The following is a 12,725-nucleotide window of genomic DNA, read 5'->3' as shown; positions in this document are numbered from 1 at the left end:
TCTACCCTAGGATTGCAAGCGGCATCTCCAATAATAGCAATTTTATATGCAGTTGCGCATGACTTCGTGCTGTGCATGTGCGCAGCTTGGGTTTCTTGGTCTTCTTGCACACACATAGTAGTAAAAATCTCAACACCTAACATCGGCATTGCATGCACCTCTGAATCAGGCACATTGTTTTGTTACTGCAATATCAGGTTGGTGATAACACACAAATCATTTAAATGTATTAAGGTGTGAACTCATTCCATATTAGGGGAACTGAAATCTCGCAAGCTGGCTCATTCATGCCCACAACTGCAAAGACTGGTCCAGTAAATTTATTCTTAAGATAGGTACACACTGAGTTATATGTTGGTCATTCAAGTGAAAGACCAATACATTGTGAGCTGGTTGGCGGGTAAGTACACCAGATGTATTTGTGAACTATGTTGTTCACAGACATATCGTTTCGGCCCTGCAGCAAAGCTGATGGTCAATATACAGTATATCTAAAATATATATTAGTATATATCTGGCAAAAGGTTTAGGCGATCTGCTGACCGTCCATACACTTGCTACAAAGTCTAACGTCACAGCTGGGAGGGCAATTTTAATGCCCATCCAGCTGGATGTCCTGATCGGTAAGTGTATATAATGACATGAATCCGCTGCTCTGTCAGTGCAATGGCGCATCCACTGTCAAGTCATTGCGGTGTATCCAGCCTTAGCAATCCAGACCAGTATTGCTAGCCCAGGGTGCCTGGCAGAGTTTCTCTGATAAATTGTAATAATAAGAGACTTTTTATCATAACAATAAATGTCAATAAAATATCCTCCATATCATCACAATCATAGTAAACACTTTAATGCTGCTTTCACATTGCCTAAACGTTTAAGACCCGATATTTCAAAACGGTATTTAAAATGGGTCTGAGCCGCAGTTACCCCTTTCACATTGCAGGTGAAAACCTTTTTAAATAGCATGTAATACCATTCACACATTCAACCCGTTTAACCCCCAAGGAGCATGTTTCAAGCCATAGAAATAGAGCCATTCACACTGCATAAAAAAAACGTCTTTGAAACGGCTAGGACCCTGCTTTTTAACTGTTTAAGAAATATACCGGTATTTCTTAAACGGTTAAAGCCCCCTGGAGCTTTCACACTGCAGCTCTACTCATTTTAAAAGGCAAAAAAAGGCAATATAGCATTTAAGAGCTGCAGTGTGATGCTGCTTTCACACTGCAAATCTTGCTTTGACCTGGTTTTTGAAACGTTTCTTTAAACCGGGTCAGAGCAGGTTTTACCCCTTTCATACTGCATGTTTTAAACGGTATATTACTGGTTAATTACCGGTTTTGTACCTTTCACATTGAACCCTTGTGAAAGGTACAAAAACGCTAATCCAGTAATATACCCCCCTCTCCTGGTACTTGCTATGGGAACTACTAGCGCTAGTTCATATCCTCAGCAGGGACCCCCGCCGATAACTTCAAATTTGCCGAATGGACCCCCGCCGCACTCTGCCCACATGAGCGTTGCTGCTGCTGACAGGAGGCGTGTGGACGGGGCTTGTGACATTATATACAATGACCACATTGCTTGCCTGTTAAAAATGCACCTATAATATCATGAAGGGCGGGCACGCCAAAGAAGAAAAAACAAAACCGTTACCAACAAGCAGCGAGAGCTTTCTCTTCCATAGTAATAGAACAACTGCAGGAAATGGACTCCGACATGCAGGCCAAAGAGGATGCTCGTATGGAGAAGTTTTTAGCAAATGAAAGACAGCTGCAGCACTCTTTCTTGAATCAATTAAAGGACATGCAGGACAGTTAATTGTCCTTCTTGGAACGGATACTTAATCGTGGGTATACGCCGCCTCCGCATTACCCACAGTATCCACCACATGCTCCACAGACCCCAGCATACCCAGCACACCATTAGCATGCATATGGCCAATACAGTAGAGGGCCAACTCCCTCTACCCCAGCCACACCAAGAGCCTCTACAATATAGAGGACCCAGTAGCCACGCCCCCAGCACCGCAACTAGCTACCACCCGACCACTGGTGCTAGCTACACCCCCAACACTTCCACTAGCTATGCCTCCAGCACTGCTACCAGTGCCCCACTAAACCCAGAGTATTGTGAGGCAAACACCACTAGCCGTGACAACAAGTCTACTACACTGCTGCCAAACCTAGACTCCCCTGAATTTACGGTATATTGTAATTTGCCATAAGAAATTCCTGTTTTTTTCTTTGGTATCCTTTTTCTTATTGCATTATTGCAACAAGAATGCTGAATGCATCTTATTGCATTCAGTCGCCTTGTGGGCACAGTTCGGTTAAACCCTACAACTTGCACTTTTTAAAAATTTTATGGGCACTTGTTTTTTACCATGTTTACGTGCACTTTTTTTTTTTTTTCATTTTTATGTACGCCAAAGGCTCAGGTATATGGCAAACATTTTACCTAAACATGTCTTGTCTTGTGTGAAGACACTTTTGTGTTCCAAAGATTTAATTTTTGGCAGTAAAATTAAAAAAAAAGATGTTATTTTAAAAGAAATTAGTGTGGTCTCTTCTTCTAATATGGTAATCTTTTTAATGGTGGCCCTTTTGGTGTAATGGTGGCCCAGTTTTGTGACCTCCCCTGGTAAAGCCCTTTAAAAAGGCTTTTTCTTATGTAATCTATAGGAAAAAACAGGTCTTACCTGGGTTAAGTGTAAAAGGGGCTGATCAGGCAATTTACCGGGTAGCACTGTTGTGGAAATGTGTCTCTTACCCATGTCCAAACCGGGTTTGAACCGGGTACAATTTACCGGGTCTGACCCAGGTTGCTAGTGGAAAAGGGGTATAACCCTCTTTTTCTTTCAATGTTTTTAAAATAGGTGCCTTTACTCTGTCCTGCTCATGCACACATTATGGGACACAAGTACCAAGCTTACAAATTGTTAACTTGGACACTGATATTTAAGCAGGCAATCTGCTCCTAACTGTCTTTGTTAGACTCTATGGGGGAAATTTACTAAAGGAAATTTGTAAAAAAATAGGTGTATTTGTATCCAGAAATACACATAGTTTTGACATTTACTATCCCGGAAATACGGCAATTCGTATTCGTATTGATAGCACATCAATGCGGATACAAATTGTCGTATTTTCGGGATAGTTAATGTCAAAAATCAGTGTATTTCTGGATACAAATACACCTATTTTTTTACAAATTTCCTTTAGTAAATTTCCCCCTATATGTAAGATGGAAGGTAGGACATGATTGCCACCACCTATCCCTAGTTAAGGCTTCCTACATCTGCCCACAACTCTGTAACACAGTATTTGGGAGCTTTTAGCTGACTGTTTACCACTCTCCATTTTGACACACCTCTGGCCCTCTACCACTCACTCTCACCATCCATCACTGCTGTTTGGGAACTGTGCACACATCTGTATTCCTCTCTTACAAATGTCACATAAATCCATAATTTCATCCATTTCAAGACCCTACACAATATGTGTGTGACGCATACACACAAATAATAATAGATGTTCAACACTTCACAGAAAACATTTCACAATAAACTTGTTGACTTAAAAAATGTTTGTAGATTTTATTGCTGTTAATCGTCACCGTTAAAAAAAAAAATTTCTTTGTAATAATGTGCAAAATAAAAAACAAAAACCAGACCGAACAAAATGTGTCATTAATTAAAACATCTGAGACACAACAGCTGCCTGCTGAAATGAAAGTCCACCCCAGCATAGGATCTGCATCTTCCAGGAATTGTGCTAGGCAGGATACACAACATAAAAACAAGACCGTACATTTCCAGAGTGTGAACTTGGGATTTTGGTACCCTTTACGCAGGAATAGAAAGAGTTTTTTCACAGGAAGTGGCCCTCCACAGCAAAGGACAAGATTTGGGGCAAAACCACAGACACAGTCAATAAGGTGGCACCACGTTATTTCTTCTGGCCTTTTTTGCCCTTGGCTGGTGTTGACTTGAGGGGAGGCCGGTCTGCGTCCTCGTCGGGCTGTGGCCTGAGGGACGCTCAGCTGCTGAGGAAGGGGGTGGTGGTGGGTCCCTCCTGGCAGCACGGGGTGGGGCAGTAGATGGATTGGCTGCCTAGCCTGCTACAAGTGCCCTGGAATGTTATTCTGGCGGCTGGTCTGCTGCGCAAGATTGTTTATGGAAGCCGCCAGAATGTCACTCTGGTGGCTGGTCTGCTGCACCAGATTGTAAATGGCAGCAGCCACCTTGTCCAGAACCACCACTTGGCGCTCATTGTGTTCGCCAGTTTCCACCCCAAGCTGCCTAATGTCCCTCAGCAGCTGGGTTCGGATGTCCTCCTGTGTGGTGCGCTGCTGCTGGTGTGGCCCTGAAGTGGAAGCTGCTGGTGACAGTGGAGGCCCCTCTTCAACTGTGAAAATAAAAAAACATTGTCACCATCACATCAAAATACAATGTATGTTAACACCAACAAGGCATTTTCCACATTTACCTGCTAACTCTGCAGCAAAAACCTCCACCGGGAGCTCTCTATCCATGGTAGCTACCCCCCTGATCTCAGCCTCATCAATAACATCTTGTGCAATATGATCCAGGGAGGTCACTCCAGGTCTGATGGCATAGGTCCACTCCCAGTGGTCATGCTGTGCCTCCACCGGTCAGTCAGCTTCTTTAGGGCACACTTGAAGTCCTGCCACCTAAAATTTCCACATTAAATAATGTAAATCTAATACATATGTCATGGTCTCTGCTACCACACATCATTACTAGCATTGTGGCTGGTATAGTATGAATCAATATAAATTTGCAGCTTCCAGATTATGGACTCCATAAAACAGCATGAAACTATAACATTGCAACCCATTGAAGTGAAATGACATCCACATGTTTAATGGCCACAGTTTTGGACATGTTACAGTAAGGTGAGTTCAGGCAAAAAAAAATTTCCCTCTTTTTGGGACACACAATTATGGCTGTATCATCACATACAGCACAGGAAACCAAACGTGGTCCTCAAGGCACCCCACCGGTCCAGGTTATAGACATTTCATGGCTCAGCACAGATGGTTAAATCAGACTGACTGAGTTACTAATTAAGTCACCTGTGGCCAAGCATGGATATACTTAATACCTGGAACATTGGGCTGCCTTGAGAACCGCGTTTGGAAACCTATGACATCTAGAATTATTGTCCATGGTGCAAGGTGTCATAATCACACCACCTGGACAGCACTCCCCTCTATAAATGTGCTCACATGTGTAAATGAAGTAACAACATATCAACAAACACACCTTTATCCTAAAAGGCCTATTCAGTTTTTGTTTTGTAACACAAACAACTACATATCAGTTCAAACAACACACTTGCCTTTTGCGCACAGACTTCTCATCCCTGTGCAGTGGTGCCACCTTATTGACTTGAGCAATGGGTTAGCCGTCTGTTGTGGCGCATACACGCTGTTACTGCCAAAATGAACAATAAAGTTAATACCAAATATCACTCTGATCAACCAATGACAGGACATGATTGCTTCAATTGTGCAATTGCTAAGATGGCGGCCTATGGCAGAGCAGCACCTTTCTCGTCAGCGGAGCTGAGGACACTGGTCTCCGTTATGGAGACCAGGCTGGGGCGGGCGGGCCCATTTATTACTAACCGCCAGAGGCGGAATGCGTATGCGGTGGCCCGCCGGCGCATATACGCACGCACACAGGTGCGGAGGACCATCGCTCAGCTGGAGCGGCGATGGTCAGACCTGAGGCGTCGGCAGCCAGATTTGCTCCAGCAAATTAGGGTCAGGATTGCGAGATGTGAGTGTTTACACATTAAATGGCCATTTGTACATGATTGCTTACATGACATTATTTAAGCCAATAAGGTAACCAGCCTGATCATGAGTTAAACATGGCATACACTATATGTGTGCTACTTCCTGTTTGACACCCTGTAATGGTGATAAAATATGTAATTGTGTAGGATTATTGATTGTGATGCTTACAATGGCCCAAATGTCACATCATAACTGCCATGTTACAGGCTGTGTTTTGTAAAAGACACTAAGGAGCTGATTGGCTGTATATTTATCTCAACTTATAACCTTTGGATTTATTGTTTGTTAAGGCTTAATACAGCTGTCCAAATGACCCCTAATTGGCATTTTTTTTGTCTCAAACACAGCACGGGATCGAGCAAGACAGGCCCGGGAGGAGGCAGAGGTGGCCCAGGAGGAGGTCGCAGAAGCGAGGGCCGAGGAGGTGGAGTTGGAGGAAGGGATGGCGGAGGAAGTGGAGGCGGAGGAGGTGGCAGAGGAAAGGGAGGAAGTGGAGGAGGAGGTGTGGGAAGTGGAGGCGGAGGTGCTGCCAGTGGAGGAGGAGGTGCCAGCAGAGGAGGCCCCGGAAGAAGAGGAGGAGCTGGAGGCCTGTGAGGTGGTGCAGGCGCCCGAAATTGGTATGTATACATAAGGATTAATTATTCCTTTTGTCATCTACTATTTGCTATGTAGCACTGGTGATTCAATTGTGTTTTTAAAAACGATAAATTCATATAACAAACAGGGTACCAACAGACACACTTATATAGGGTGGCCAAACCATCCCTTTCATCCTGGACACATATTAATGACACAGGTTGTGAGGATGGCTTTCATGTCGATTTTAAGTGCCACTGAACCTGTGTAGTTAATCTGTATCCTGGAAGAAAGGGATGACTTGCTCATGTAATGGTTACATGTCCCTGCTGCAAGCATACAATCTGTAGCCTCATATAGGTGAGTAGAGTTTACTGGTGATTGATCTTTCTAAACTAGATTAAGTATGACATAAATGGAGTATGGACAGGCGTGGCTTAGAATGGAGTAACAAGTGGTCAGTGTCCCTGGGCCCTTCTCTAGCTAAACCCCCCCCTGCGGTCTGCATGTATGGTTGGCACCATAATTGTGTGTTGATTTGGTCTTAGTAATGATTTTGTGCATGGGAGTGGGTTAGTGCTGCAGCTTCACCTAACTGGCATTATGACAATGATTTAGGGAGCAGACCATCAGCAGGCAAGCCATGCTTGATTGTACAAATGTACTGTGCATTCCTGAGAGTTGACTAAGTCCCATGCCACGCTCCATCATATAACAGACACTGAGCGCTTTTTGATGAGTTGGGATTGGTGCAGCGCATGACATGCTTCTCAGAGCTTAGTCATGGTTTGGATTCAGAAGGAGCACTATGACTGTGAGGTGTTCTACAGAGTAAAGGGTAGAGGGGAAAAAACAGGCTTTCCATGTAGTATGTATGCATGTATGTATAGCTGTATGTGTCATATATATAGTTATATATGTGTCTATAAACATATATATATATATATATACACAAACACACCTGTCACCTTGCATTTTTTAAATTTAGGTACGACTATGTTAAATGTATGCATGAATATCATTAGTAATTTGACCCTTTTTAATATGTCCACAGATGAGCCAGCCCAAGCACAAGAGGGTCTACGTGGGGCCCTCTTAAGAATAAGGGAGCACATGCGCCAGGTCATGGCCGAGTTAGACCAGCTGCTCAATGTGGCGTTTTATTTTTTACATTATTATTTTCGTAAAAAAAAATTGTTAATTTAATAAATAGTTTCTTACAGTTCGAAGTTGTCTGTGTGTTTTGTTTACATGGAACAGTATATGTGTAACTTGTTTATACTCTTTTAAAATAGCAAAATGTACATACTGTATATAGATGTATGTTATGTTCACATGCTGTAAGGGTTAATGTGTGTAATGAATGTAGTAGTAATGTGGTTCAGTATGTATTAGGATTTAATTGATTCAAATAGAAAACAATCCCTTTTTAAAGAGGTTGCCTAATTGCATAAGTGGGTCATGTGATCGATTTCTGTGCTCAGATAAATAGTGTTGTATTTAGCGTAAATACTCCGCATCGGTGCGTACGGCCAGGTTCCCGTACGTTCTGACGCGGTAAGACCGTGCTTACGCTGTAAGACCGTGCCGAATCTGTGCGTGTCCACCGCACACGCAAGGTTTGTATGTCGTCCGTACACACGCCCTGTTCTTAAAGAGTGAGTCCGTCCGAATGCGGAGGACCGGTGGGCGTTTCTACGGACGATGTCCGCACAGCGTGGCGTGCGGACCGCTCCGTACGAATTCGGGAAAGTACGCAACAAACAGAATAAGGCCCATAGTGAGGAAAGTGCCACATTAGAACAAAAGAAATATACATGTAATGAGGGTTCAATTAATTAAGGGAGACAAATGAGGTAATATAAAGAAATCAATCAATCAAACTTAGCATAATTGGGTAATTGTTAAAAGGTAACTTCAAAGGGAATAATTGCTGGACAATATATGTGAAGCGTATGCCACCATGATCGGACGTACGCTTCCTCCTACGAACTGAGAAACACGCTTAGTTTCCGCAGTGCCGGGGAGCTCCGATCCGGCGCGGGGGGGGGGGGGTGCGCTGGTAACTATAGCCGCGTAATTTCACGGGGGGAGCTCCGATCCAGCCGGGGGAGCTCTGATCTGGCCGGGGGGGGGGGGGGTGCCAGGGTGCCGGTAACTGAGACGTCATTCCAAGGGGGGGATTGGGTGATGCCGCGGAGGCCGCCCAGTTGCTCCGGAGGGGAGGGGGAGTTGCGGCAGCCACCGGTGCAACTCCCCTCCATCCGGGGGGGGGGAACCAGCTGCAAACTGCCGCCCACCAGCAGCCTAGTGGTGGCGCCGGCCCTGAGTTTCCGACCAAAAAGGATGATATCCATCCGAGCACGGTAGCGTACGCTTATATACACGCCACTCCCCTTTGCTGGCTTTTCCCACCGACCGTATGTGGATGTTTTGTGGGCAGACTCACGCTCACCGAAAGAGTGAGCGATCCATTCGGACGGTTTGTCCGCACACGCGGCCACTCGATCCAACCTGAATAAGGGCCTATGTGCCTGTGTTACACAAGCGACTCATTAGCGGATTGGATGAACTTGAAAGGAGTGCAGGAGAGGTGGAGAAAATTAAAAAGTGCAATACTAAAGGCAACGGACCTTTGTATCAAAAGGGATAAGAAAAGTACCAGGAAAAGGAAGCCAGTGTGGTTTACAAAAGAGGTATCAACTAGTGTAAAAGCAAAAAAGATGGCCTTTAGGACATACAAGCAGACTCAAAATAATAATGACAAAGAAGTGTATCTTGCCAGACGCAAAGAGGCTAAGAAAGTGATCAGGCGTGCCAAGGCACAAGCTGAGGAGAAAATGGCTCAGTCGGTAGATAAAGGAAACAAAACTTTTTTTAAGTATATAAGTGAAAGGAGAAAATCAAATGGAGGAATAATAAGACTGCGGACAGACACTGAGAATTTGGTGGAGGGAGACAAGGCAATTGCAGATCATCTAAATAATTACTTTTGCTCTGTATTCACTATAGAAGGAGAAGGGAAGGGACCACAGTTAAGTTGCAAGGACATTCATAAAAATAAGGTAGATGGAGGTACATTTACTAGGGAGAAAGTCCTAACAGAACTTTCAAGACTGAAAGTGGATAAATCAATGGGGCCAGACGGAGTGCATCCAAGGATACTAAAAGAACTAAAAGATGTGTTGGTAGCGCCATTAACAGATTTATTCAACCAGTCACTAGATACAGGTGCAGTTCCAGAGGACTGGAGAAAAGCAAATGTAGTTCCACTGCACAAAAGCGGAAGCAAAGAAGAAGCAAGTAACTACAGACCAGTGAGCCTTACATCAGTAGTAGGGAAAATAATGGAAACACTATTAAAAGAAAGAATAGTGGAATATCTTAAATTAAACAATTTACAGGATCCAAAACAGCATGGTTTTACTGCAGGGAGATCATGCCAAACTCTCATTGACTTTTTTGACTCCGTGACCAAAATACTAGATGAAGGGGGGGCTGTAGATGTGGCATATCTAGACTTTAGTAAGGCATTTGACACTGTCCCACATCGCAGGCTGCTAAATAAACTTGAAAGTGTGGGATTGGATTATAAAACAATTAAATGGATAAGAACCTGGTTGCAGGATAGGAAACAGACAGTTGTCGTAAATGGAGTGCATTCTATGGAGGGACATGTTACCAGTGGAGTACCCCAGGGATCTGTACTTGGACCAGTGCTCTTTAATATCTTTGTTAGTGACATTGCAAATGGTATTGAAGGGAAAGTATGCCTTTTTGCAGATGATACAAAGATATGCAACAGAGTAGACACACCAGGAGGGGTAAATCAAATGACTGATGATCTAAGTAAACTTGAGAATTGGTCAAGAGAATGGCAACTACAGTTTAATGCTAAAAAATGCAAAATTATGCACTTGGGACTCAAAAACCCAAAGGCTCAATATAGTATCAAGGGTACTATAATGGAAACTACTGAGGAGGAAAGAGATCTAGGAGTCACTATTTCAAGTTACTTAAAGGCAGGGAGGCAATGTAACAAAGCAATGAGGAAGGCTAGTCAGATGCTTGGTTGCATAGGGAGAGGAATCAGTAGCAGAAAAAAAGACGTAATAATGCCACTTTATAGGTCATTGGTACGACCTCATCTGGAATACTGTGTCCAGTTCTGGAGACCATATCTTCAGAAGGATATAAATGCATTGGATAGTGTACAAAGAAAGGCGACTAATATGGTTCATGGCCTACATCACAAAACTTACCTGGATAGACTAAAAAATCTTAACATGTATAGTTTGGAGCAGAGAAGGGAAAGGGGGGACATGATAGAAATCTTCAAATATATCAAGGGTTTTAACATAGTACAGGTGGGAAATTTTCTTCAAAGGAAAACAAGTAATAAAACACGAGGACATGCACTGAAACTGGAGGGAGGTAGGTTCAGGGGAAATGTTAGAAAGAATTACTTCACAGAAAGGGTAGTGGATAAGTGGAATAGCCTCCCATCAGAGGTGGTAGAGGCTAAGACAGTAGAACAATTTAAACATGCTTGGGATAGGCATATGAATATCCTTACAAAGAAATAAGGATTAAAAAGGGTTGAGTTTACCTGAAGGGTAAAAAAGGGGCAGACTAGATGGGCCAAATGGTTCTTATCTGCCGTCAAATTCTATGTTTCTATGTTTCTAAGGTACTGTAATATGGCTTCAATGTGGTAAAAGTGAATACTACAAATACAGCTCATACCATATATGATATACCACATGGTTGGACTACAAAAGTCACATTAACCATGTACAATTTGACGAGTAGTACAAACAAAGTAAAGTCTAAATCAATATACAAATCCTTCCCTTTGGAAATATGTTTTATTATCAAATATCAATTGCTAAAATGACGGTAATAATGTGTATACATTGCAGCAGAAAAACTGATATCATATTAAGCATACATGGGAGTGATTCAGATGTAATTAACCAATCAGTTCATAGTTTGCACCAAGGTTTGATCACCCACAGGTGATCAGTCTCTAAAGTAGGAATAGCCATCGTTGTGATCCCATTGATGGTTACCATCGATGGCGGTAGTGCAACCAGTCATCAATGATAGTATATTATGTAATGGAGGACCATCGATGGTTTTACCTATCGATGGTCAGTCATTTTCTTTGACTGATGAGTCCCACTGCCTGAGGGCCTACCATCTCTTCTATGCTAGGTTCCAGACTTATACAAGTCACTCTATTAAAAGGCCAGTTACCTGGTGGAGCAGCACCACTGATAAACAAGGGTGCTTGGTTCATTTCTATAGAAACTACACCAAAATTCTCCTAAAGATTACACAATTGTGTTTGGTGGCTGGTCACACCACCACTGGTGGCTAACCCTACCAATTAAACATGGGACCCCTTTGCTGTATTCCCCCTGCTGGCCCTTCATTCCCAGTCCAGCACTGTCCACAGGTTCTGTGTAGAAGGTCAAAATTTATTTTAATTAATTGTGTTCTTTTGGAATAGAACCCACCTTCAATCTGTGATGAGTTCCAGTGGGTTTGAAATGACAGCAAAAAACTACATTTACCCCTTGGTTTCAATTACAAAGTTGAGAACAAAACAATGGATGGATTTTATGGGTTACATAGGTGTTTCAGATATCATCAAATTGGACTGATTAAGGAAAGAAAAGTTTGTAATTCCTAGGGCTAGAAAACTGAACTTGTGGCAGGTTTGTTTAATCTTTGAAAATGCTTTACACATATATACATGCTAAATCTCTAGGCTATTATTTCTGCAAAAATGTTGCATGTTTAAGTTCATACTATGTGTGTGTTTGTGCCCATGGCAACAGTGATAAAAACTAATCTTGTTTTCTGTCTCCAGAGTTCCCATAGGGTGACAGACTGTCCTCAGATGTAAGGTTACACAGTACATATAAGTGAGGCTTAAGCTGGATACACACTAGACCTGGGGTAGCCAACTCTAGTCCTCGAGAGCTACCAACAGTGCATGTTTTGCAGGTCTCCTCACAGAATCACAAGTGAGCTAATTAGCTCCATCTGTGTATCTTTTAAAATCTGTCAGTGATTAATGAGTGCAGCTGTGCAGCAGCTAGGTTGTCTGGAAAATGTGAACTGTTGGTAGCTCTCGAGGGCTAGGGTTGGCTACCACTGCACTAGACGATACACTCCGTGAGAGATATTGTCAGATGATTTCCTTTGAAATTCCTGGTGTCCTGAGGCAAACGATATAGTGCATAAACACTCAACAATATCGTTAACGATATCGTTCAGGGACGTTATCCTGCCCAAGCTCCGTACATGCA

This window comes from Crinia signifera, chromosome 2, assembly GCF_055691185.1.
Source record: "Crinia signifera chromosome 2, ASM5569118v1, whole genome shotgun sequence".
Taxonomy (NCBI): domain Eukaryota; kingdom Metazoa; phylum Chordata; class Amphibia; order Anura; family Myobatrachidae; genus Crinia; species Crinia signifera.
Note: the sequence above shows the minus strand (reverse complement) of the source record.